The 27,518-nt window shown below is 44.6% G+C and overlaps 1 long non-coding RNA gene across 1 annotated transcript in view; it reads right to left on the bottom strand.

Moving 5' to 3' along the window:
* Positions 1 to 8,147: 8,147 nt before the first annotated feature.
* LOC138741530 (uncharacterized) overlaps positions 8,148 to 27,518 on the bottom strand; it is a 52,542-nt gene continuing 33,171 nt past the window's right edge. The window contains exons 3-4 of the long non-coding RNA XR_011343566.1: positions 17,200 to 17,295; positions 8,148 to 8,212 (exon numbers count right to left, since the gene is read on the bottom strand). This is a non-coding gene — a long non-coding RNA (uncharacterized lncRNA). The remainder of the gene's footprint in view (positions 8,213 to 17,199; positions 17,296 to 27,518) is intronic.

Below are 27,518 nucleotides of genomic sequence, written 5' to 3'. Positions count from 1 at the left end.
CACGCATTAACTCATACCTCATTGCCCTTCATGAATCAAGATTAGATCATTTCAAACCTTGATGATGGTCATTGCCTGTAAAAAAATGGTGGGACTGCTGGAGCTGCTGCAATGGCAGCACTGCGTCTGCTGCGGACCCAGAGAGAACAGAGAGAGGAGATACATCGGTTCCCAGCAGGGTCCAACCGCCCAGTTCAGCTGCTGAGAGCTCTGCACACGCTTCAAAATTCAGATCTGGAGCTCAGGCTTTTGATGGTTTGGACTGAAGACTCTGCCAGCTGCAGGGGCTCAGGGGGTACTGGAGGTGAATCCACGGAGAGAGTGGCTCTGAGGGGGGGTTTCTCTTTGTCTTCTCTTTCTTTATCATGGATGCTGATGCTGAATCTTTGTCTGCCTTAAGGCAAACTAAAAGCAACTTCATGTCATATTACACATGTCAATAAAGGGGTCTTAAATCTTGATGAATTTTGATGTATGAGCTTGCAACCAGTTCGTAACACTTTCCAATCAAACCCTAGTACAGCCACTGATGGGATCAAATGTCACTGAGTCATCGATTCACAGAGTTGTACAGTTTGGGAATAGGCCCATCATGTCCATGCCAACTTTTCTGTCCATCTACACTAATCCCCTTTGCCCACACTCAGTCTGTATCCCTGCCTTTGAGTGTCTCTCTAAATGTCTCGTAAACATAGTGACTTTATCTGACTCCACCTCTTGTGGCAGTGAATTCTATGTAACTCCTTTCACTCACCTTAAACTCGGGCTTTTTGTTTTTCATAACCCCACCATGGGGTAAAATGTTCCCGAGACCTGCTGAGCTAAATTTGGATCCAAGGAACCAGCTTAGCTTGGATCTCATAGGCCTTAACCTCTGGAGCAGCCTGCCATGTGGGACCTTGTTAAATCTCCATGTAGACAACGACTACTTTGCTGCCTTCTATAGGACTGGTCAAACTGTTTAAATACTGACCAATACATGGCCTCCACTCTCTACTGCTTGCAATGAGTAAACATGGAAAGGCACAGCTGAATGCTGTAAAAGTTTATAATTGACTCTTGTTGGTCTATGACTGCTTCTTCTAGACTGGCAATGGTCTTCCTACCCACTTTCAGGAGCTCAATGCCCTCTGCTCGTTCCCTCTGTCAGTTTTATCCTCCATCAGCTTTCACTGAACACATCAACTCCTCAAAGCTATCAAGGCAGCACAGTTAACATTGCAGTTAGCGCAATGCCATTACAGCGCCAGCAACCCAGGTTCAAATCTGGCGCTGTCTGTAAGGAGTGTGTATGTTCCCCCATGACCTGCATGGATTTCCTCAGGGTGCTCTCAGTTTCTTCCTACCCTCCAAAACTGCACAGGGTTATAGTAGGTTAATCGGTCCTAATTAGGTAGCACAGGTTTCATGGGCTGGAAGGGCCTTCCACCATGCTGTAAATAAATAAAAAAATGATAAAATGCGGCAGTGCTTTGGAAGCCATCCATTGGAAGGGAGATCCACGGAACTTTAATGCTCTCTCCTACATTCCGCAGTGGAAAGACAAGGAATTTTCTTCATCAACAGGTTTTATTGAAGCTCAGATGGAAATTTTAATGTTCTTTTCACTGAAATTTACAATTTACTTTATAATTTAGGGAGGATGTTTCAACAAAATTACAAAATTTTCAAAGCAATTAATTTTGTTAAATTCAAGTTTAAAATAAAATGATGTTCCTGTTGGAGGATTCGCTACCTCACTTCTCCAGAGACCCAGGTTCCATCCTCTTCTCGAAGTTCAAGTTTATTCTCATTTGACTACACATCCAAGCAGACAAAACAGCGCTTCTCTGGACCATGGTGCACACACATAATAAACGGCATACAATAATCATATATATATGTTAAGATACAAGGTGAAATAAATAAATTTAAATAAATATATATTTATTCACAGATGATTGTGTGTATTACGTGCTCCCAGTTCATTTTGATTTGAGTGGGACTGTCATTTTAAAAGAACAAATCAAGCTCCAAGCCCTGCAGGCTTTGGAGATTGTCTGTGGGCTGTCAGGCTGGGGACAGCGTGCACTCAAATTAGCTACTTCTGAAGAGAGAGGACTTGGCCCTGGAAAACACAGATACAAAGACCATGTGACCAAACTATTAAAGAAACAGTACATTATTTGATTGAGGGCCATTTTAAGGAAGCAACTCTTTCTGTCTTTTCCAGTCTGTGTATTGAGTTGTATACAAGAGGTGAGTTACATTACATTCAATTATTTACGTGTATTAGAAAAAGAACATAGTAGCATTTATCAAATATATATTAACCATGAATTTCTTCTCTTGTTAAACCAAGAAAAAAAAGAGAGATAAAAATAATTTTCATTACAAAATCCCCTCTAACTAATCTAAAAAAAATAAAAGAAAGAGGGACTGGGCAAAGGGTTTCCTGGTTAAAACCAAATTTACCATAAGGAGCTAAGAGAGAATCCAGTATAAAATTATAATTCTTAAACTACATGGAAGTATTGAACAAACTGGTCACCAAACTTCTTCAAATTTAAAAGATGTATCAAATGTCCGACTCCTAATTTTCTACAAACTTAGACGACACGAGAACAGAGAGCCATTGATTAGGGTTAGGGTCCTTCCATTTAAGAAATTGACTTTTCTAGCCAATAATGTTGAAAAGCCAATTATTTGCTGTGTGGAAACAGGCATATGAACAGGCTCCACTGCTATGATTAGCAGTGCTTGGAGAAGCATCTCTTTGAAGGGATACTGTGCTGAACTGGTCTCATATGGTAATAGACAATTTGTCCGATTTCTCTCTGTAAGGAGTGTAATGTACCCAATGTCTTGAGTGTACCCAAAGGAATGGTCACTTTTGAAGGGGGATTACTGAACCGCACAGTGACCAAAAGGGAAGGTCATTTAAAATGGTGGGCCCACAAAAGAGGATCATTGTGATGGTCATTTCGGTTGACCCATGAAAGTGTTCTGGAAGCAGAAGAATATTACATTTGGATCGTGACCATTGTGAGGACCATTTTGGCTGACCCATGGCTGATCCACAAATCTGGAAGATTTGTGAAAATCTACGCAAAGAAAAGGGGAGTTTTGATTGCCACTTGTCTGAAAAGGATGTTTCTTTGGAAGCCCCTCGACAAGGATTTTGTGAGTTTACAGCAGCTTGCCACCCCGGTCTCTCCCAACTACTCCGTGATTACTTCTTTGATCAATTTAAGGCCTGCACGTCATCACTGGATTTCTGAATCTGGCCTTTGAACTGACATTCCAGAACTGAGCCTAAGCTGGAATAGCTTGGGATATTCACACACACACACACACACACACACACACACACACACACACACACACACACACACACACACACACACACACACACACACACACACACACACACACACACACACACACACACACACACACACACACACACACACACACACACACACACACACACACACACACACACACACACGTATATTTGTGAATGTTTAGATAAGTTAGATAAGATGTTATATTTTTGGTACTTAACAATAAACATGGGAGATGCTTGCCCTCAACCATCCAGATCACCACAGGAGCCTGTGTAGCTGAAGTCAGGCGTATCATCGATGTGCAATGAAAGGGTGCTGTGCGCAAGGCCCGAGCAGCATCCCCTGCCACAACAGCACCCACCCACTTGAGGGCGAGCCTTCAGGGCCCGGATTGGCCTCACCAGTCACCTCCGGACCTACAGCCACCAATCTACCATTTGACTTTGAAGCCATGGTCATCTTTGACTGCAAAGGGCAAACAAAAACAACAACAACAATAAAAATATTATTTTAAATATAGCTCTGTCTTGGCTATTTTCTATTGCTGCTGTCTGAGTATGTAACAGTGTTGTGCTTCATAAAATCAGCATGGTTACCTCTAAGTAGTTCGGTTTCCTGCCACATCCCTAAACTAGGCTAGCTGGTTAAAAAGTTGCTGTAAACTCCCCTGATTGTGCAGGAGGATGGCAGAATCAGGAGCAGTTGGATGGAAATGTAGGGAGAATAAAATGGGATGTGCAAAAGACTCATATCAACAGGATGTCCATGGTCAGTGCAGACTCGATGGGCCAAAGTGCCTGTTTCCATGCCTCTATAACTCTATAAGGCCATAAGGCATAGATACAAGCAGAAATATGCTATTCAGTCCATCGAGCCACCTGCCATTTAATCATGAGCTGATCCATGTTCCCACTCAGCCCCATTGTCTGGTCTTATCCCCATAATCTTTGATGCCCTGGCTAATCAAGAACCTATCAATCTCTGTCAGGAGGTGACAAGTGGAGAAGAGAGGGAGGGAACAGCAGCGATCCAGGAGAGGAGAGATGGTTGGGTGAAGGGAGGGAGGGGAGTTTGAAAGGGGAGGAGAAGGGGGAAGGGGGAAGAGGAGAGCAGGTTAACAGAAATTGGAAAAGTCGATGTTAATGCCGTCTGGTTGGAGAGTGCCCAGTTGGAAAATCAGGTGCTCTTCCTCCATTTTGAGGGTGGTCTTGGTGGGATAGTACAAAAGGCTGTGGACAGACATGAGAGTGTGACAGTAAACTGAAATGGTTGGCTACTGGGAGGTCTCTGTCACTGGTGTGGACAGAGTGAAGGTGCTCAGTGAAGCGATCTCCCAATCTGTGCCCAGTCTCTCCGATGTAAAGAAGGCCACAAAAGGAACACCAGATGCAGTAAATCAGTCCTGCTGATACAAAAGTGAAGTGTTGCTTCACTTAAAAGGACTGTTTGGAGCCCCGGACAGTGGTGAGGAAGGAAGTGTGGGTGCAAGTGTGACACCTCCTGTGACCACAAGGGAAGTTACCGGGGGTGGCAATTGGTGGGAGGGATGAGTGCACAAGGAAATCATGGAGGGAGCAATGCCTACGGAAGGCAGAGAGGGGAGGAGAACAGATGAGCAGGAAATGGAGGAGATGCAGTTGGGCTGAGTTGATGGTGGTGGAGGGGATGCAGCATTTGTTGAAGATCTGGACTGAAATACCTCATCTTGGGAATAGATGCAGCAGAGATGGAGAAATTGAGAGAATGGGATAAAATCTTTGCAGGGAACAGGGTGTGACAAGTGTAGTCAAGATAGTTTTGGGAGTTCTATGTACAATTCCAAAATTTGTTCAAATAATGTGACGTTATTTTTTAAATTATATGTTATTTTTTCCAATGGAATACATTTATTCATTCCCATGTACGATTGCTGTACTCTCAGACTCTCTTCTGATTTCCTGGTTGACATTATATATTTTTTTACTACAGCTAAGGCTATAATAATAAATATTTTTTGTGCTTCATCCAAATTGAGGCCTAGTTCTTTACTTCTTATATTACTTAGAAGAAAGATCTCTGGATTTTTTGGTATGTTGCTTTTTGTGATTTTATTTAATACCTGATTTAGATCTTCCCAAAACTTTTCCACTTTCTCACATGCCCAAATGCATGTACTATTGTTCCCGTTTCCTTCTTGCAGCGAAAACATCTATCTGATACTGTTGGGTCCCATTTATTTATCTTTTGGGGCATGATATATAGCCTGTGTAAACAACTATATTGTATCATGCGTAACCTCATGTCTATTGTATTTCTACCGCGGACCTCCACCCCCTAAAACAATAGAATGAGAAGAAGACGAAATGAACTGACCCAGTGTGTAAAAGTAGATGATACAATTTTCTTGTTTATTTTCATTGTGTGATGACATTGTTTAATGGGTTTATTGTTTTGTATATGTTGAACGTTTAGTGGGTAGAGAGGGGGTGGGTAGGAGGAAGGGAAGGGAGGGGGGATAAAGGGGAGAAAATGACACTGTGTATATTCAAGAGGGAAATGTTTGTGTGTATTTTGGTTAATATGGTTCGTAGTGTGAAAAATAAAAACAATTTTTTTTTAAAAAAGGTAGTTTTGAGAGTTAGTGGATTGGTAATATGACAGTGGAAAGCTTGTCTCCCGAGATGGAGGCAGAGACAATCCTCTGCCCTCTTCCACAAACATGGCTTCCCCTCCACCACCATCAACTCAGCCCTCACCTGCATCTCCTCCATTTCCCGCTCATCTTCCCTGCCCCACACCCCTGCCCCCAGATGCAACAAACATAGAATCCTCCTTATCCTCACCTATCAACCTACCAGCCTCTGCATCCAACACATTAACCTCCAGAATTTCCGGCACATACAACAGGATCCCACCACCAGACAAATCTTCACCTCACCTCACCTCCCCTCCCCTCCCTGACTTCTGTAAGGACCATTCCCTCCATGATTGCATCGTTACAGGAAAAAAAATGAATAAAACATTAATCAAATATCCAGTCAATGATATAAAAATGTACTTTTATATATTTTCTCCCCATCCCCCCTCCCTCCCAAAAGTAAGAAAAGAAAAGAAAAAAAACACCTACCACTTAACATACAATAATATTAGCATATACAGTCATTAATTGTTATTAAAAATTACTATTTAAGAGGAGTGGATAAGTTAGAAGAGGTGGACGGAAAATTATCCATAAAATCCTTATATGGTTTCCAAATACTATAAAAATTTTCAACTCGATTCCTTAAACCATACATAATTTTTTCCAAAGGATACAATTTTGCATCTCATTATACCATCTACTTACTCACACTTCTCTATCGTCTTTCCATGATATCGCGGTACGTTTCAGTGCAGTTGCTATTGCGATACTTTAAAAATTTTCTTCGTATTTGTTCAATTTCAATTTTATATCCTTTTCATAAATATCTGCAAGTAAAAATATTCTTGGATCCTTTGGTATCTTTATCTTCATAATTTGCCCTAATAATAAACTCAGTTCATTCCAAAACCTTTCCACTTTTTCACAAGACCACATTGAATGGAAAAGTGTCCCTATTTCTTTTGCACATCAAAAACAATATGGTTCATAGTGTGAAAAATTTTAAAAATAAATAAAAAAAATAGATAAATAAATAGATATAAATACTAATTTGAATAATTAGGATTAAGTTCATTTAATTTATGTGGAGTAAAATACAATTGATGAAGAAAATTATATTGAACCACTTGATATCTAACATTTACTGTATTTGTAACACAATTTTGACCAAATGTCCTCCTGAATTTGTATATTTAAATCTTTCTTCTATCGGATTTTTTGATTGATATAAATCTTTTTTTTCTTTACAGTCTCCTGTAATTTTATATGCCTATTAGTAATAAATTTCTTAACAACAAATGTATCTATTATTATATCTTCAAATTGACTTTGTTTAGTTTCTTGATTTTCCAGGACATCAAATCTTATGGGGAGAAGACCAGGTAGTGGGGCTCAGTGGGAAATTGGATCAATTCATGAGGAAATAGCGGGGAGACTTGAGGAAATGAATAGCTTATATTTGCTCCCATGTCTTATTTAATGATAACATGTAATTTTATTTTCCACGCGTGATTTTTTTTTTCTCCAGATTTTCCTCATATTGCTTCCTCTTCAAATCAGCTGGATTCCACAGTCCTGCTGAAACTCTTCATGTTGAGAAAGCTGCAACTTGGTCCTTTATCCTCCCAGAGCCCAAGTTTCCTTCATTGCAGTAAAGCAGAGTATTTTGGGTTTGGACTCAGAGTTGAAACTTTCAAAAAGAGGTGTGAGCATCTTTGATTAGTTGTCATGCGTTCTTCCACAATAATCACTCATAAATGCAGGGGCATTGTAATTTAAGTAGAAATTCTGCTTCGCCCGCAGAAAAAAAAAACTCCTTTTGGCCTTCACTTGATCAAAACAAAAGGAAGACCTATATCCTTACACTGTCATTCACTTCAGTGCTTTATGATCCAGATTTGGGGGTGGAGGCAGCCTCTCCAGGACTGTTTTTTTTTAGTTATATAGCGTAAATTAGTGTGACTAATTTTTTAACAAAACGTATGTAATATGGTTACCCGATGCAACTACAACCTACAGTATTTAATGAAATTCAGAACCTGTGGTGATACAACCACAAAACTGGCCGCACTCCTACCAACCTACCACAGGGGGCAACCACTGGGCAAGGACAACTGTCGGAAAGCTGCTGGTCCAGATGACATTCTCAGCTGAATACTCAGGGGATGTGCGGCTCAGCTGGCAGATGTTCTCACTGACCTCTTTTACATCTCCCTGAGCAGCGCCATGGTTCCAATGTGCTTCAAAGCCGCCTCCATTGTCCCTGTGCCAAAGACATTGTCAGTGTCAGGCCTCAATGACTACGCCCTGTTGCACTCACGTCTACTGTCATGAAGTGCTTTGAGAGTCTGGTCAAGCTCTGCTGCCCCCCCCCCCCCCCCCCACTGGATCCCTTATTTTGCATATATATCCAACTGCTTTATGGACGAAGCCATCGCCACTACCCTCACCCACCTGGAAAAGAAGAACACAGATGTTCAAATGCTGTTTATTGATTTCAGTTCGGCATTCAACACAATTATACCTCAGTACTTGATAGGGAAGTTGAGCCTGCTGGGCCTAAACCAGTGGTTCTCAACCTTTTTCTTTCCACTCACATCCCACTTTATGTAATCCCTATGCCATAAGTGCTCTGTAATTTATAGTAAGGGATTGCTTAAAGTGGTGTGTGGGTGGGAAGGGAAGGTTGAGAATCACTGCTCTAGACCCAATTGTTACTGAAATATTTTGCTTGAGAAAATTGTAATTGGCCCATTTCCTTTGGAGTTATGAAACTGCGTGCATAACGAGTCAATTAGATACAATTAAAACAGTGGTTTTCAAACTTTTTCTTTCCACCCACATCCCTTACTAATCACAGAGAACCTATGGCACAGGGAATGCTTAAAGTGGTATTTGAGTGGAAAGAAAAAGGTTGAGACCCACTGGCCTAAACACCTCCTCCTGCAATTGGATTCTTGACTTCTTGACAGGAGACCTCAGACAGTCCAAATTGGAAAGAACACTTCTAAGACCATCACACTGAGCACGGGGAGGGGGGGGGGGTCCCAGGGCCGTGGGCTTAGTCCACTGCTGTTCACTCTGCTGACTTATGACTGTGCAGGAAGACACAGCTCAAACCACATCATCAAGTTCACTGATGATACAACTTTGGGGGCCTTATTAGTAAGAATGAGGAATCAACATACAGAGATGAGGTCCAGTCACTAACGGACTGGTGCAGAGCAACAACCTGAATGTCAATAAAACAAAAGAGATGGTTGTCGACTTCAGATGGCCCGGGGGGGGGGGGGGGGGGTGTGGGGGGATCACTCTCCACTGACCATTAATTGCTTTACCATTGAGATCATCAAGTGTATCAATGTCATTGGTGTGCATTTGGCGGATAATCTCACCCGATCCCTCAACACCAGCTCCATAGGCAAGAAAGCCCAGCAGCGCCTCTACTTCCTGCAAGTGCTGAGGAGAGTTCATCTCCCACCCTCCATCCTCATTACATTCTACAGAGGATGTGTTGAAAATATTCTGAGCAATTGCATCACCACTTGGTTTGGAAACTCTATCACCTCAGACCGAAAGGCCCTGCAGAGGATAGTGGAGTCAGTGGAGAAGATTATTGGGGTTTCTCCTCATGATGGATATCTACAACACAAAATGCATATGGAAGGAAATAACATTGTGAGGGACTTCTCATACCCCTCTTGTCAACCTTTCTCCCTTCTGCCATCTGGAAGGAGGTACCGTACCATTTTTTTTCACCCAACCCAACAGGCTCCTCAGTTCCTAGAATATATGTGTACTAGTCTACCATGGACTTTTTTTATTGTATTATGACAATATTTAACTCTTATTTATGTAAACTTGCTCCATGGCCCTAGAGAAAGGATATTTCATTTTCATTGTGCATTGGCATTAACAGGTATGATATGAACGATAAATAAAGGTGACTTGACTTGACGACTTAATGATGGTAAGCAAGAGAAGCTGCAAACGTTGGCAAACTGAAAACAACTCGCAAGTTGCTGGAGGAATTCATGAGTCAGGCACCATCCATGGGAGGCTATTCAATGCCACCAAAACCAAGGAGCTAATTGTGGACTTCAGGAAGAGAAAACCAGAGATGCACAATCCAGTAATCATTCAGGGATCAGAGGTGGAGAGGGTGAGCAAATTTAAATTCCTGGGGGTCACTATTTCAGAGGCCCTTTCCTGGACCCAACACATGAACGTCATTGTGAAGAAACCACATCAGTGCCTCTACATACTTAGGAGTTTGCAGAGGTTCAGTGTGAGGGTTCATTTCCACTTGAGCTACAATCTGAGAGGGTCCTTCACCCACCTTTGCATTTCTGGCACACCTCATGTCTTTTTGAGTAGAACTTTCCCCACAACATTTGTGAGCACCTTTTGGCTTAATACAAGAGTAAAGTGGATAAAGTTCCTGGTCAAACTGCTATGAAACTTTTAGATACAACAGCCATCTTTATCTCAGTTTGGAATGGCCCATGATGAGAGCCACATTTCTGCAGTCCCTTTCTACAATTCCCCCTCACCATCTGTACAACACTTTGTGCATTTGCCCTTTCTTTTCAAACATCTACAAATCTACTTTGATTTAAAGGCAAAACCTTAATCATAATCAGATCTCAAAAATTTTCCCTTGAAGACTAAGGTCATCGAATTCCAAAATCTTGTTAAGTTCCTCTGTTCCAAAAAAAACAAAAACAGGTATTTCTCCGTAACTGTAACCATTGCAGTTCTCCCCTCTCCTCACCCCCACCCCCCCACACCCCTACCCTGACCTTGATCTCCTCTCTCCCTATGTGCCCTGACCCATCAAATACTGGACATATATTAATCATAGAAGCAAAACAATACAAAGAATATGAAAAATAAAGTCACCCTCCTGCAGCTGAAGTTCAGAAAAGAAATTTAACAGGAAGATGAGGTTTACTGGAACATAAAAGCAATGTGGAGAGAAGAAACACATGAGAGGGAATATACGACCACATCAGTGGATAGCCATTGAGAAATAAATCAGGAAGACGAACACAAGATAAACACAATGTCCTTCAGTGCTTGGCTTTTAGTTATGTACGACCTAACACAGGGTGCTGCAGTAGAATATTAATCACCAGCTTTCTCAACTTTGAAGCAATGCAAGATGTTTATAATGTTCTGATCCATTGGCTTTGGCAGAAGAACTCTCAATCAAAGTGAAACATAATCCATTCAAAAAATGTTGTTTTCATGTAAATCAATGACAAGTAGTAACCAAATCCAACAAAGAAGTGCCTGCCCAGCAACAGGTGGTGAAGGTTCAAACAGATAGTACGTAAAAAAACAAAATAGGTATCCAATAAAGAACAAACCATATTAATCGTTGATTTTCAAAATTCACCTGTTATTATGCACCAATTCAGCTGGGGTAAGGAAAAGAGTCACAGAGCCATTGAGGGCCACAGCATGGAGACAGCCCTGCAGACCCAACTTGTCCATGGCAAACAATGTGCCCTCATGTTTTAATCCCTCTTGTCTGCATTAGGACCAAAGCCAGACAATCCTTTCCCATCCATGGAGTTGTCCAAGTGTTTCTTAAAGAAAGCTAATGTTCCTGTCTCTGCTACTTTGTATGGTAGCTCATTCCATGTGAAGAAGTCCCTTCACATCCCTTCTAATCCCACCCCTCTCCTTATAGAGTAGTTACGCTTTCAGGGAAACAGACTGTCATCAATCACCTTATCAATACCCCTTATGAATTTACAGATCTCAAAAGATTCCCTCTCAACCTATGCTTCAAGGAAAGTGGGCCCAGTTTATTCAGTCTCTCACAATAACTCAACTTCTCTAATCCTGGCAACTTCGAAAACCTTTCCAACTTTATAATATCCTTCCTATAGCTAGGCGACCAAAACGGCACACAATATTCCAAGTGTGCCCTCACCAACATCTTGTGTAACTTCAGCATGATGGCCAACCCTTGTATTCAATGCCCCGACTGATGAAGGTAAGAATTCCAAAAGCTCTCTTCACTACTCTGTCTAACTGTGCTGCCAACTTTAAAGGGCAATGTACCTGCCCCCTTTGGTCCCTCTGCTCTACAACATTCATTAGGCCACTGCCCTGGTTTGATTTCCCCAAATGCAGCACCTTGCATACCTCCAAGATGAACTGCATCTGCCATTCTTTAACCCATTTCCCTATCTGATCGAGATCACATGCAAACCAAGGTAGCACATTGTAACACATATTTTCATGTCATCAGCAAACTTACCTTGCCACATGTGGTAAAACACTCTTATGCTATTAAACACACTTAGGCTGCTGCCGGCTGGACACACCTCCCAAGACCAATCCTAACCATAGCCCTTTGCATGCTCCTCATTCCACTCTGCCTTGATCAGTCAATGAGGTTGGTGGCTGTACCAGTCTAGAGTTAATAAAAACCTATCGGTTTTACAACTTCAGTCTTTTGTGATTATTGATGATGCATCAATTTTATTAACTATGTTTTTCAAAAGGAAGCACGGAACAGTACCTGAAACCTGAAAAGCTCAACATCGACTTCAATCGTTGGACGCCCTGAACATGTTAAAACTCTGGCTATATTGTTTTGAAGACTTTCTTGCGGTGGCCACAGACATCATCACCATGGATGTTAGCCGACTGAGATAACTCTTCTCGTGAGTCAGACACCAAGTATTCCTAATGATCACCGAGGCCAGCTTGTACCCAACGACTATGAAGATGCTGAAGGCCCAGTATCATAAGAAAGTAAATGAGATCTACACTAGGCACCTCCTGGCCACCAGAAAGCAGTGACCTGGCGAGTCAAGCACCGAGTACCTGCGGGCCCTTCGGAATCTATGCAGAGTGTGCAACTGTAAGGCTGTGACAGCCACCCAGAATGCTGGGGACCTCATTGGGATGCTTACATGGCCAACATTTTACCATATAACCACTTACAGCACAGAACAGGCCAGTTCGGCCCTACTAGTCCATGCCATAACAAATCCCCATCCTCCTAATCCCATTGACCAGCACCCGGTCCATACCCATCCAGACCTCTCCTCTCCATGTAACTATCCAGTCTTTCCTTAAATGTAACCAACGATCCCGCCTCAACCACGTGTGCCGGAAGCTCATTCCACATCCCTACCACGCTTTGCGTGAATAAATTTCCCCTCATGTTCCCCTTATAATTTTCCCCCTTCAATCTTAAACCATGCCCTCTAGTTTGAATCTCCCCCACTCTTAATTGAAAAAGCCTATCCATATTTACTCTGTCTGTCCCTTTTAAAATCTTAAGCACCTCTATCAAGTCCCCCCTCAATCTTCTACGCTCCAGAGAATAAAGCCCTAGTCTGCACAACCTTTCCCTGTAAGTCAAACCTTGAAATCCTGTCAACATTCTCGTGAACCTTCTCTGCACTCTCTCTATTTTGTTTATATCTTTCCTATAATTTGGTGACCAAAACTGTACACAGTACTCCAAATTTGGCCTCACCAATGCCTTGTACAATTTCATTATAACCTCCCTACTCTTGAATTCAATACTCCAATTTATGAAGGCCAACATTCCAAATGCCTTCTTCACCACACCATCTTCCTGAGTATCAGCCTTGAGGGTACTATTTACCATAAATTCTAAATCCCTTTGTTGACCTGCACATCTCAATAGCCTACCATTTAATGCATATGACCTATTTAGATTTGCCTTTCCAAAATGTAACAGCTCACACTTACCTGTATTAAATTCCATCAGCCATTTCTCAGCCCACACCTCCAGCCTTCTTAAATCGCCTTTTAATCTACGGTAACCTTCCTCACTGTCCACCACACCATCAATCATTGTATCATCCGCAAACTTGCTTATCCAATTTTCCACCCCTACTTCCAGATCGTTAATATATATAACAAACAATAGTGGACCCAGGACCGATCCCTGAGGAACTCCACTAGTCACTGGCCTCCAATTGGACAAACAATTTTCTACCACTACTCTCTGACACCTCCCATCCAACCATTGCTGAATCTATTTCATTACCTCCTTATTTATACCTAATGCTTCCACCTTTTTTTCCTAACCTCCTGTGGGGAACTTTGTCAAAAGCTTTACTAAAGTCTAAATAGACAACATCCACAGCTTTCCCTTCATCAACCTTTTTTGTAACCCCCTCGAACTCAATCAGGTTTGTCAAGCATGATCTACCCCTGACAAAACCATGCTGATTACTCCCTATCAATCCCTGTACCTCCAAATATTTGTAAATACCATCCCTCAGAACACTTTCCATCAATTTGCCCACCACAAACGTCAGACTCACGGGCTTATAATTCCCAGGTTTACATTTGGACCCCTTCTTAAACAGTGGAACCACATGCGCCACCCCCATGGCCAGTGACATCCTAAATATCTCTGTTAATGGCCCAACTATCTGTCCACAAGCCTCCCTGAGTGTCCTTGGGAATATTTTGTCCGGTCCAGGAGATTTATCCACCTTTATCTTTTTCAACACAGCCATCACTACCTACTCGGTTATCCTTATATGCTTCATGACCTCCCCACTATTTTTCTTTACTTCATCTGGTTCAATATTTTTTTCCCTAGTGAATACCGAGGCAAAGAAATCATTCAAAATTTCCCCCATTTCCTCTGACTTCTCACTCAGCCTACCCTCGCTATCTACAAGGGGTCCAATATATCCCTCACTAATCTTTTACTTTTAATGTACCTATAGAAACCCTTTGGATTTATTTTTACTCTGTCTGCCAAAGCCTCTTCGTGCCTTTTTTTGGCCTTTCTAATTTCTTTCTTAAGATTCCTTCTACACTCCTTGTAGTCCTCCTTCAAATTTTCAGCTCCCTGCTCGTTATACCTCTTGTACACCTCCCTTTTTCTCCTAACCAAATTTCGAATATTCCTCGAAAACCAAGCCTTGCTATGACTTCCAGCCTTTCCTTTGATCCTCACTGGGACGTATCTACTCTGTACCCTCAAAATTTATTTTTTGAATATCCTCCATTTTTCATTTACATCCTTACCTGAAAATATCCTGTTCCACTCAATACTCCCCAAATCCATTTTTATTCCTTCGAAATTTGCTCTTCTCCAATCCAGAACCTCAATTTTAGGCCCCTCCTTGCTCTTCCCTAAAACTACCCTAAAACTAACAAAGTTATGATCACTAGACCCAATTTGTTCTCCAACACTAATGTCCAATATCTGACCTAGCTCGTTCCCTAACAGGAGATCCAGTATTACACCGTCCCTAGTCGGTTTTTCTACTAATTGATTTAGAAAACAATCTTGAACACATTTAACGAACTCTAGCCCATCCAGCCCTCTAACTGTATGGGTATCCCAATCAATGTGAGGGAAATTAAAATCTCCCATGATCACTACCTTATGATTCTCACACATATACGTTATCTCCCTACAAATTTGTTCCTCTAATTTTCTTGGCCCATTTGGTGGTCTATAATACACCCCTATTAGCACCCTCATGCCTCCTTCACCCCTCAATTCCACCCAAACAGCCTCACTGGACAATCCATCCAGATCATCCTGCCACCTCCTTAAGAAGCAGAGCAACTCCTCCCCCTTTCTTACCCCCTGATCTATTACATCTAAAATAAATGTATCCTGGAATATTAAGTTGCCAGTCCTGCCCCTCCTGTAGCCAGGTCTCACAAATTGCCATAATATCATGACCCTAAGTATCTGTCCATGCTCTAAGCTCATATACCTTGTTCACTATGCTTCTTGCATTAAAATATATGCATTTCAGAGAATGGCTCTCACATATATTCTCATTTCTACCTTTTACCCTAATCTCCATCCTACCTTTGTTATCGTTATTATTCCTATCTAGGTGGCCATGCTCCCTTGACACTGCTCTCACACTCTGTTCCCCACCCCTCTGCCAAACTAGTTTAAACCTTCCCCCACAGCTCTAGCAAATCTACTTGCCAGCACATTGGTCCCCCTCCAGTTCAAGTGGAGTCCATCCCTTTTGTACAGGTCCAACCTTCCCCAGAAGAGATCCCAATGATCCAGAAATCTTATCCCTTGCCCCCTGCACCATCTCTTTAGCCACGCATTCATCCTCCACATCCTCCTATTTCTACTCTCACTACCGCATGGCACCAGCAGCAATCCAGAGATTACTACCTTGGAGGTCCTGTTTTTTGACTTCCTACCTAATTCCACATAATCCTGTTTCAGGACCTCATCCCCACTTCTAACTAAGTCATTGGTCCCCACATGGACCACGACTTCTGGCTGTTCTCCTTCCCCTTGCAGAATGCTATGAACTCGATCAGAGATGTCCATGACCCTGGCACCAGGGAGGCAACAAACCAACCTGGATCCCCGATCTCGTCCCACAAACCTTCTATCTGTCCCTCTGACTAATGAGTCCCCAACTACAAGTATCCTGTTCTTACTCCTCCTTCCCTTCTGAACCTCAGGGGCAGCCCCTGTGCCAGAGACCTGACCCGCTCGACTCATCCCGATAGGCTACTCCCCCCCAGCAGTATCCAATGCAGAATACATGTTGCTGAGTGGCACTTCCACAGGGGTACTCTGCACTGGCACTCTCCCTCCTTTCCTCACAGTCACCCAATTCCCTGACTCCTGCCTTCTCGGGTGACCGTCTCCCTGTAACTCTTCTCTATCACTGCCTCTGCTTCCCTTATGATCCTCAGTTCATCCAACTGCAGCTCAAGCTCCCTAACCCAGTCACTCATTATATGCAATTGGATGCACCTTTTGCAGATGTAGTCGTCAGGAACAGCTGTGCTGTCTCTGATTTCCCACATCCCACAACTGAAGTACTTAACTACCCCAACTGACTCCATTTCTTCCTTTCTTACTATAAATATGTTGTTTCAAAGATACCTTTCCACACAAGGAGCTCCTTCTCACCGAAGTCCCTCGAGCCCAAGTCCCCACTCACTCACTGGGCCGCTCCCTCCCTTTCTACTCCTTTTATTAGCCCTTACCAATTAACTCCTGGCTCCTCCTCCTCTCACACGACACCAGGCACTGACTCACTGCCTCCTCCAATCCCGAGTCCGACCTTTCGAAGTCCGAGCCCCGGTAAGTCCAGCTATTTATTCTATTCACCCCTCTGATGCTGTCTCCTGGCTTCTCCTCCTCTCACACGACACCAGGTGCTGACTCACTGCCTCCTCCGACCTTTCGAAGTCCGAGCCCCGGTAAGTCCAGCTTTTTATTCTACTCACCCCTCTGATGCTGTCTCCTGGTTCCTCCTCCTCTCACACGACACCAGGCATTGACTCACTGCCTCCTCCGACCCGAGTCACATCAGACAGAGACTCCTGGAACAAAAGATATTTGATCTTCAGAGGGCATTTGAGCTGACAGAGACACTGGAGGTGGCCTTCCAAAATTCAGATGATTACTCATTCACCATTTGGTTGCCACGGGCGCCACTGTCCTGGGACAGGATATCGTCCCGCACCATGAGCAACTGGTCACCCACACTGTCCCACTCCTCTAGTGACCTGACCTTGGCCACCATTGCGGGTGATCTCTCCAATTGCTACTTCTGTGGGAAGGGTAAGCACCCAAGGAAATGCTGCCCTGCCACGGATGCGTTATTCACGAGGTGGAGGTAAAAGGGACATTATGCCAAGGTTTGCCAGTCCAAACCATCATGTTTAAAACTAGCAGTGCCACGTGCAGACAGTTGCCACTCTGGACAGCGTGATCAGCACCATCTCCTCTATAAACCAGCAATGCCATGTGCGATTCATGGGGGCCACCATCTTGGACCATGCAGCAAATGCCATCTTCTCAGGCATACAACACCATGAGGGAACAGTGAGGGCAGCAATCTTGGGATCGAGGGTGGTCATCTCGGAATTGTGAGCAGCCATCGGACTCAGACAGCGAGTCTATACTGGCCTCCATCATCCTGAACCAAAAGGCACTACACGAACTTGCCAGTCCATGATGGATATACAAGTAAACAGGCACGTTTATTCAATAGCGGGAGTACAGGATTTATCCACCCTGATACTGCAAAGCACCCATCCCTTAAAGTATGGCCCACCAAACACAAAATATCACTCTCATCCAAATCACACATGGCAGCCATCCATGGGTCCTGTGTAGTGACCATGACCGTTGGAGGCACAGTTTACAAACATTTCAGACTACTTGTCATGCCACAACTCTGTTCCCCCTTGTTAATGGGGCTAGACTTCCAGTGCCAACTTCAAAAATTTACATTGAAATTTGATGGGCCCCATTCCCCCTCACCATTTGCAATGAACAGATCAACCCCACCACCCCCACACTGTGCACCAACCTCACCCCCAACTGCAAACTGGTGCCCACCAGGAATAGACGGAACTGTGCAGCTGACAAGGTGTTCATTAAGTCAGAGGTTCAGCACTTGTTGGACGACGGCATCATCGAGGGCAGCAATAGCCCTTGGAGGGCCCAGGTGGTAAAGAATGGGATGGTTATAGACTACAGCCAGACCATCAACTGGTACATGCAGCTCAATGCCAACCCCCTTTTTCGCATAACCCATATGGTCAACCAGATCACACAATAACAGGTATTATTCAGAATTGGCCTGAATTTGGCATATCACCAGCTCCCGATCTGCCTCTACCACTTCCTCCGGATCCCTTACAGCAGGGGTGTCAAACTCAAATTCACGGAGGGCCAAAATTAAAAACTTGGACTAAGTCGAGGGCCGAACTAAATATTTATTGAAAATTTTCAACAACATCTGCATGTTTTCTCTTCTTTCAACATGATGTAATGTTAAACTTTAGGATATAACTTTAGGAGGATAATGTTACAGGTCAGGAGTAGGTAGCTCAAGTTCACCCTTTGCTTGACCTGAGGGAAACATATTTGGTCCCTGTGGAGATGTAGTCAGCATTCACAGGCTGTGTCCATTTTGGCCTGCATCAGGACTCAGCATTTCCTGCTCACTCCTCAAGCTCTAGGCCTCTATTCACCCTCGACCCACCATCCCTCTACCTGACCAGTCCTTTACCCAACCTCTACTCACCCCTCACTCCACTCGCTCTGCCTCTACTCACCCCATCCTATACACACCCCTCTACTGCCTCTCCCCTCAACCTGTTCCTCCCTCTACCCGTCTCTCACCCTCTAATCACCCCTCCCCTACTCACCCTGCCCCTCCCCTTTTACCTCTTCCCTATCCACCCCTCCTTCTACTCATCCCTCCCTCTAACTGCCCCTCGCACCACCATAACTTCCCCTGCCCATTACTCCTCACCTACACCCTCTGCCCACCCCTGCTTACCCACCCACTCAGGCCCAGCGCGCTGCCGATCAGCCTTTGCGGAACAGTGGGGGCCGTGCGCAGCCTGCCATGTCCATCGCGCCGACAGGAAATCACAGGCGCTCGCCAATCCGCCGCACCGCTTGACAGGTGGGAGAAGTGACTGGTTGTGCAGGGAGCCTTCCAACTGGCTTGCCGGCTGATGACATCGACAGACTTCTCGTGTTACAATTTTGTTTTCGCCGTTCTCAAAGTTTGCACGGTCAACCTGCAACACTCTTGCTCCCTCCGCGTCCCGTGGATCTGATGCCCGGGTGTTGTTAGGATTCCCAGCAGAAGGTTTGTGGAACTTTACCATTCTGGATTCCTTTTTGAGAATATTCTGGCCATCTTTTAAGGGGGGTGGTTTTAGGGGGGAAGGGATAGTTAGGGGGTGGGGAAGGATGTGCAATGAAGGGGGAGGATGGTGGGGGTGACATTACCAAAAAACAGCATCAGCTCTCGCTGCAGGGCAGGCCACCTCTAATACATTTTTGAAATGATCTTGCGGGCCAAATATAATTATATCGCGGGCCAAATTTGGCCCGTGGGCCAGAGTTTGATATGTGTGCCTTACAGCATCACAAACAGTGTCTCCATCTTCCAGCGTGAGATGGACCATATGGTGGACCACGATAATCTGCAGGCCACCTTCCCGTACCTAGACAATGTAACTATCTGCGGCCACGACCTGCACGATCACGATGCAAATCTCCGTGAATTCCTCCGGGCAGCAAAATGGCTGAATCTCACTTATAATGAGGATAAATGTGTGTTCCGGACAGAATGACTAGCCATCCTTGACTGCGTGGTCAAGAACAGCGTCATTGGCCCATCACAGACCGCATGCTTCCATTGCTGGCGTTATCTCTCCCACATACCCTCAAAGCCTTGGGTTTTTCTCATACTACACTCAATGGCTCCCCAACTCTGCGGACAAGTTTCGCCCATTGGTCAAAGCCACCACATTTCCCCTACCGGCAGAGGCCCAAGCTGCAGTCAACAGTATCAAAGACAACATCGCCAAGGCAACCATCCATACCATACATGAGTCCACACCATTCGAAGTGGAGAATGATGCTTCCGACTTTGCCCTGGCTGCCACGCTCAACCAAGCTGGCAGACCCATTGCCTTTTTCTCATGCACCCTCCAGGGCCCTGAAATTCACCACCCCTCCATTGAAAAGGAGGCCCAGGCCATCAGTGGGGCAGTACGCCACTGGAGGCACAACCTCACCGGAACATTATTCACTCTCCTCACAGATCAGCAAGAGGTCGCATTCATGTTTAATAATAAGTAGAGGGGTGAAATGAAGAATGATAAGATCCCCAGGTGGACAATTGAACTGTCCACTCACAACTACAACATCCTCTACTGGCCTGGCAAACCTAATGAGCCCCCAGATGTTGTATCCCGTGGGACCTATGCCAGTGGTCAAATGGACAGACTGCAGACCCTCCATAATAACCTTTGTCACCCCAGAGTGACCAGGTTTTTCCATTTTATCAAACCTCAGAACCTACCATACTCCATTGAGGAAGTGCGGACAATGACTAAAAACTGCCAGATCTGTGCTGACTGCAAACTACAATTCTACTGACCAGACAAGGCACTCCTGACCAAGACAACCTGCCCCTTCAAGGGCCCCAGTATTGATTTCAAGAGCCCCTTCCCCTCCTCCAACCAGAATGTCTACTTCCTTACAACCATCGACGAATAGACGTACAGTGAACTGGAATTCTCTGTCTATGGGTAGATTACACAACCAGCCCTTCCTCTTGGCTCTGTCCCCATCAGTCCCGATATAAACCCTGTTTTTCCACTTTACCTCCAATTTACTTGAAGACCATTGTAGATACCAGCCTTTAATTGTAAGTTAATAAAAGCATATTTGTGCTCCACACAAATTTCCGAGTTCTATCAATCATGTTACAATTTTATTAGCTTACTTTTGGAAACAGATGAAAGCCCTTTTGAAGGCAGGCATACTCCAGATCAACCCTCTGTCCCCAGAGGCCCCAGAAGAATTTGTCTACTAGTTGGAGTGCTTCGAGTCTTATCTAATGACCACCCAAGAAGTCTTCCACTCTGACAGCCTCCGGAAACCAGCCCTCCTCTCCTGAGTTATTCCCAAGTGATACGCAGTTATCAGGGACTGCGCGACATATGAGATGGCCATCGAAGGACTGAAGGCCCACTACATGAGGCCTCAGAATGACATGCTGTCAAAACACCGACACTCTCAACGTCAACAATGACTGGGCAAATCGCTGGATGACTTCGTTCTGGAACTATGGACACTAACGAGAAGGTGGCACTATGACACGGTCTCAGCCTGGATGAGAGAAGAAGAGCAGGTTCGGGATCCTTGAGGCAGTGACTGCTAGAGTTGAGGATAGAGGACCTTGCCAGTACCCTCAACCTGGTGAAGTCACTTGAACAGGCCTAACTGGGAAAGGACAACCTTTCTAACGAAAGCGGCGCCTTCTCGGAAGACCAGACCTGTGGACTGCAACCATCCCCAGTACTGACTACCGAGGCCACACAAAACCAGGGATGCTACTTCGGTGGACAGACAAAACACTCCTGCACCAGATGCCCCGCGAAGGATTCCGTGTGTGAGAGGGGAAACTGGATGAAAGTCTGTCAGGCCAAGGGGAACACCAGGAATGCAACCATGTGTGCAACCCCAAATCGCCGTATTCCCGAGCCCAGACGCAGAAGTATGCGTCTCTCCATCCTACCTCTTTATGCTGCTCACTGCTGCCATCTTGCTGTGCCTCGTGGCAGGAACTGCTACAGGGAGTGAAGCATCGAGGAAGACTGGAAGTGAAGCAATAATGGGAATGGCAGCCATCGACAGGGAGAGCAATAGAGTCTCCGGAGCACTGGCATCAGTCGTCCTCGACCAGGCAAAACCCCACCAGCTAAGCAACTCAACGATGGAGGTGAGGGTAAATGGTCATCTGATGGATTACTTAATAGACACTGGCTCAACTGAGAGCTTCATAAATTCTGCAACTGCTCAGCAGTACAACTTAAAGGTTTACCCAACTGACTACTGTATTTATCTAGTGTCGCAATCGTATCCGGCGACTACTCAGGGGTATTGTACAGTACATTTAACTGTAATTTTGTAAGTTCCAATTATATGTATTGGAGGGTTTATGTGCTTCTGTGTTGCTGGGCTTAGACTTCCTGTGTCACCTTAAAAGTGTGGCCATGGAGTACTTGGGTCCACTTCCCCAAATCACGGTTCGGAACAGAAAACCCTAAAAACCAGACACTATATGCAACCTCTCCCTACTGAATATCGAACCCCACCCCATTTCAGAATCTAACCCCCGACTGTAAGCCAATAGCCACAAAAATCAGGCGATACAGTGCAGGGAACCAAGAGTTTATTAGAACCGAAACACTTCTTGAGTGGCTGCTTAAAGAAAACATCATTGAACCCAGCAACAGCCAGTGGAGACCGCGGGAGGTAGTCGTGAGAGGGGGAGAAAAGCCCAGACTATAGCCAAACTATTAATCGCTTCACACTCCTGGACATATACCCCCTCCCCCGAATCTTGGACATGGTGAATGAAATTGCGCAGTACTGGGTCTATTCGACCATTGACCTGAAAGCTGCATATCACCAGCTACCGATCCATTCCGAGGACCATCTCTACACAGCATTTGAGGCAGATAGAGGGCTTTATCAGTTCCTGAGAGTACCATTTGGTATTACAAATGGGGTCTTGGTCTTCCAGAGGCAGATGGACAAAATGGTTGATAAGTAGGGCTACCTTCCCTTATCTCAACAAGGTCGCCATTTGCGGACGTAATCTGGAGGACTACAACGCCACACTTCAGAAGTTTCTCCACACAGCCAAATCCCTGAACCTCACGTACAATGTCAGTAAGTGTGTGTTCCGGGCTAAATGTCTAGTTATCCTTGGTTATGTGGTGGAGAATGTCGCCATTGGCCCAGACCCTGAGCGTATGTGCCTCCTCTTAGACCTCCAAATCCCAAGGACCATGAAAACTTTAAGGAGATGCCTGGGCTGCTTCTCATATTACGCCCACTGGGTGCCTCATTACGCTGAAAGGTTCGTTCCATTTTAAAACCCACTTTTTTTCCATTATGGGCCGAAGCCCAGGCAGCTTTTGGCTAAGTCAAGAACTATATCGCAAAGCCACCATGCATGCAGTGGACGAAAACACACCATTCCAGGTGGAGAGCAATGTCTCCGATGTAGTTGTGGTTCCAACCCTTAACCAGGCAGGCAAGCCAGTAGCTTTCTTTTCCCGCACACTGCAAGGCCATGAGTTCCAAAACCTGTCTGTGGCAAAGGAGGCTCAAGCCATTGTGGAGGCCATCAGGCACCGGAGGCACTACCTGGCCAGCAGGAAATTCACTTTGCTCGCTGATCAGCGATCTGTCACATTCGTGTTCAATAATATGAATAGGGGTAAAATAAAGAATGACAAGATCGCGAGGCGGTGGTTCGAACTCTCCACCTATAACTATGAGATAGTGTATAGGCCAGGTACCCTCAATGAACCTCCAAATGACCTAGCCCAAGGAAGATGTGCTGCTGCACACACCAGCCAGTTGTGGTCAATTCATCACGAGCTGTGCCATCCAGGCATCATTCGCATGGCCCACTTCGTCAAGGCACGCAACCTGCCCTTATCTATTGAAGACATCAGGGAGATGACCGGGTCATGCCAGGTCAGTGCTGAGTTCAAACCACACTTCTACCGCCCTGACAAAGCGTACCTGGTAACAGCTTCCCGCCCCTTCGAAAGACTCAACATCGATTTCAAGGGGCCCCTTCTTTCCACCAACAGAAACGTGTACTTGCTTAACGTTATCGATGAGTACTCATGTTTTCCATTCACCATCCCCTGCCCAGACGCCACCACCGCCACAGTCATCAGAGCTCTGTACTCCATTTTCACCATGTTCGGGTATCCCAGCTATATTCATAGCGACTGTGGCTCATCGTTTATGAACAAAGAGTTACACCAGTACCTGATCGAACTGGAATTCACTGTCTATGAGAAGATTAGACGATTGTCCCTTCTTCTTGCTCCCACCCCATCGGTACTGATATAAACCCTGTTTTCCCGCATTACTTCCGATTTACCTGAAGACCATTGTGGATACTGGCCATTAATGGTAAGCCAATAAATGCATGTTTCTGCTTCTCACAAGTCTCTGAGCATTATTAATCACATTACAACTCCCGCTTCCCTTTCTTCATCCCATGCCCAGACATGACCACAGTCACATTTATCAAGGCCCTCCACACAGTCTTTATGCTTTTTGGATACGCCAGCTTCAGCCACAGCGACCAGGGAACCTTATTCATGAGTGATGAACAGTACCTGCTGGCCAGGGACATTGCCATGAGCAACACCACAAACTACAACCCTAGAGGAAATGGACGTGGAAAAGGAGAATGCCACGGTCTGGAAAGCCATCCTCCTGGCACTGAAGTCATAGGGCCTCCCCATCTCCCAGTGGCCCTCCCAGACGCACTCCACTCCATCCGGTCACTTTAATGTACGGCCACTAACAACGTACCTCATGAACGAATGTTTGCTTTCCCAAGGAAATCTATGCCAGGGATTACACTGCCCCCTGGTTTAGCTCCCCAGGAGGGTCTGCCTCCTCCATGCTAACCCCAGCATGCCTATGTTGTCTTCCCTGACAAGCGCAAGGACAGAGTCTCGATCTGGGATCTTGCACCATCAGGTGCCTCTCCGACCACCACTGACCATCAACAGACATTTCCCCCTATTACTACTTTAGGGGTCCCTGAGCCTAGGCTGACCATTGTCCATCCCTGGCTACTGTTGTCACCAATGACACCAGCACCACACTCCCTTACCTCCTCACCTGTTACCCTGCAAACTGCAACTGGTGATGACAGGCCAAACCCACATGCTGGTCATGACACTATGGCAGCTCCCTAACCATTACCATGTCGTTTGCTGTGGCAAAGGGTACCCCCCCTGACAGATTTAATCTGTAATATGTATATATGTATATTTGCTTTGATGCACCATCAATTACTCAAAAGACTGTTGTTGAGAAACCAATAGGCTTTTAGTCACTTAAGAACAAAGGCACATCCATACTGTTTTCATGTCCTGTACTGAGGAGAGGCTGTGGAACAGTTACCTTTATACAGGAGCCTGTGAGTGTCCCTGACCAGACAATTGTGTGCTTCATCTTTTTTTCTCATCCTGCAGGACTCTTCTTAAAAAGGAGGGGTGAATATGGTAAACCACTGTAATGCCATAATTGGCTGCTGCCAGCTGGACACACCTCCTGAGACTGATAGCCCTTTGCATGCTCCCCATTCCACTCTGCCTTGATCAGTCAATGAGGTTGGTGGCTGTTCCAGTCTATAGTTAATAAAAGCCTATCAGTTTCACAACTTCAGTCTTTTGTGATTATTGATGGTGCATCACCACAAACGTCCTTATCCAACTCATTCATGTATGTTACAGAACGTAAGAGTCCACGTACCGAATCCTGAGACACTCTACTGGTCACAGTCCTCCAATCTGAAAGACTGCCCTCTCCAGCCACTCTGTGTCTCCTATCACTAAGCTTGATTTTATCCAGTTGCTTTATCCTTCTTGTAATGTGATTTCCACACTGAATCTTCTTAATTTCCCTATGGACAGCCAACTGTTGATAAATACTCTTTCTCAGAATCCTTTCCAGCTGTTTCCCTACCGCTGGCGTGAGACTGACAGGATTATCTTTACGGTGTTTTTTAAATAATGGCACCACACTTACAATTCACCAGTCCTCTGGAACCTCTCCTGTTATCAGCGATGAGTTATAAATATCTGCCAAACCCCCAACAATTTCCTTCCTGCCTTCCACAATTTTCTGGGTTGAACCTGGTCTGGGCCCAGAGATTTATCTACCTTGATGCAATCTCAGACTGCTAACACCTCTACACTCCTGATGCAGACATGCTCCAGGCTAGCTCTAGTTACCTCCCACTCCTTATCCTGTTCCACAATAAACACATACACTAAATATTCATTTAAGACCTTCTGCTTTTACACATAGATGCTCCTCTTGATCCTTAAGGGAACCTATGTTTGTCTGGTGACCCTTTTGTTCTAAATATACTTCTTTCCTCCTTACATAATCTGTCAAATCCATTTCAAAACATCTGGGGTCTTCTAATTTCCCTCCTCACTATGCTCTTACATTCCTTATACTCCTTCAGGGAGTCTAACATTTGTGTCCAGTCAACGATCACTAACACCTGCCTAATCATGTCAGAATTAGGATTCTAATTATTATTATTAAAGTGAATAGAATAGTAGTCTCTGATCCCAAAGTGTCCCCCTCCCAATATTTCAGTCACCCAACCAGCTTCATTTTCAAGTACAATACTGCTTGTTCCCTTGCAGGCCTAACCTCATGTTGCTGTAGAAACCTCATGTTGCTCCACTTTGATCACAAATAAGGCTCACCAGCAGCTATATTTTGTTAGGAGTTTGAGGAGATTTGGTATGACACTAAAGACTCTCAAAAGTTTCTACAGGTGTACTTCAGAGAGCATTCTGACTGGATGCACGCTGTCGATGCAAAGGACAGGAAAAGACTACAGAGCTGTGAACTTGTCCAGCGCCATCATGGGCACCAGTCTTCACTCCATTAAAGACATCTACAAGAGAATGTGTTTCAAGAAAGCAGCCTCTAACCTCAAGGACCCTCACCACCCAGGCCATGCCCTCGTCACACTGCTACCATCAGGAAAGAAGTACAGGCACCTGAAGACTCAATGGTACAAAAACAGCTTCTTCCCATCCACTATTAGATTTCTAAATGGACAATGAACCATAGACACTACCTCCCTTTCCCTTTTTTGCACTAATTTACTTAGTTTTTAAAATAATTTAGAGTAATATTTGCACATATAATACTAACACAGAGCAACAGAGTATGTGGCATGTTAATGACAACAAACTCTGATTCTGAATTCTTCCTGGACACAAAACAAAGTTCACCTTATTCAATCCACTTGTCATTCCCAGTCAATGGCGGGTAAGTTAAAATCACTTGCGATAACAGCTTAGCTGTTTATGCAGACATTTGCGATCTCTCCACATCTCTCTCCTCACTGCACCCAGAAGGTTAATCATAGAGGATTTGCTAAGCAATATTTACCTCTTGAAACTGTTGTGAATATCCCACATGTTGT

The sequence above is a fragment of the Narcine bancroftii genome, chromosome 1 (genome assembly GCF_036971445.1).
Source record: "Narcine bancroftii isolate sNarBan1 chromosome 1, sNarBan1.hap1, whole genome shotgun sequence".
Classification (NCBI taxonomy): Eukaryota; Metazoa; Chordata; class Chondrichthyes; order Torpediniformes; family Narcinidae; genus Narcine; species Narcine bancroftii.
This window is presented reverse-complemented; position numbering and strand designations above follow the sequence as displayed.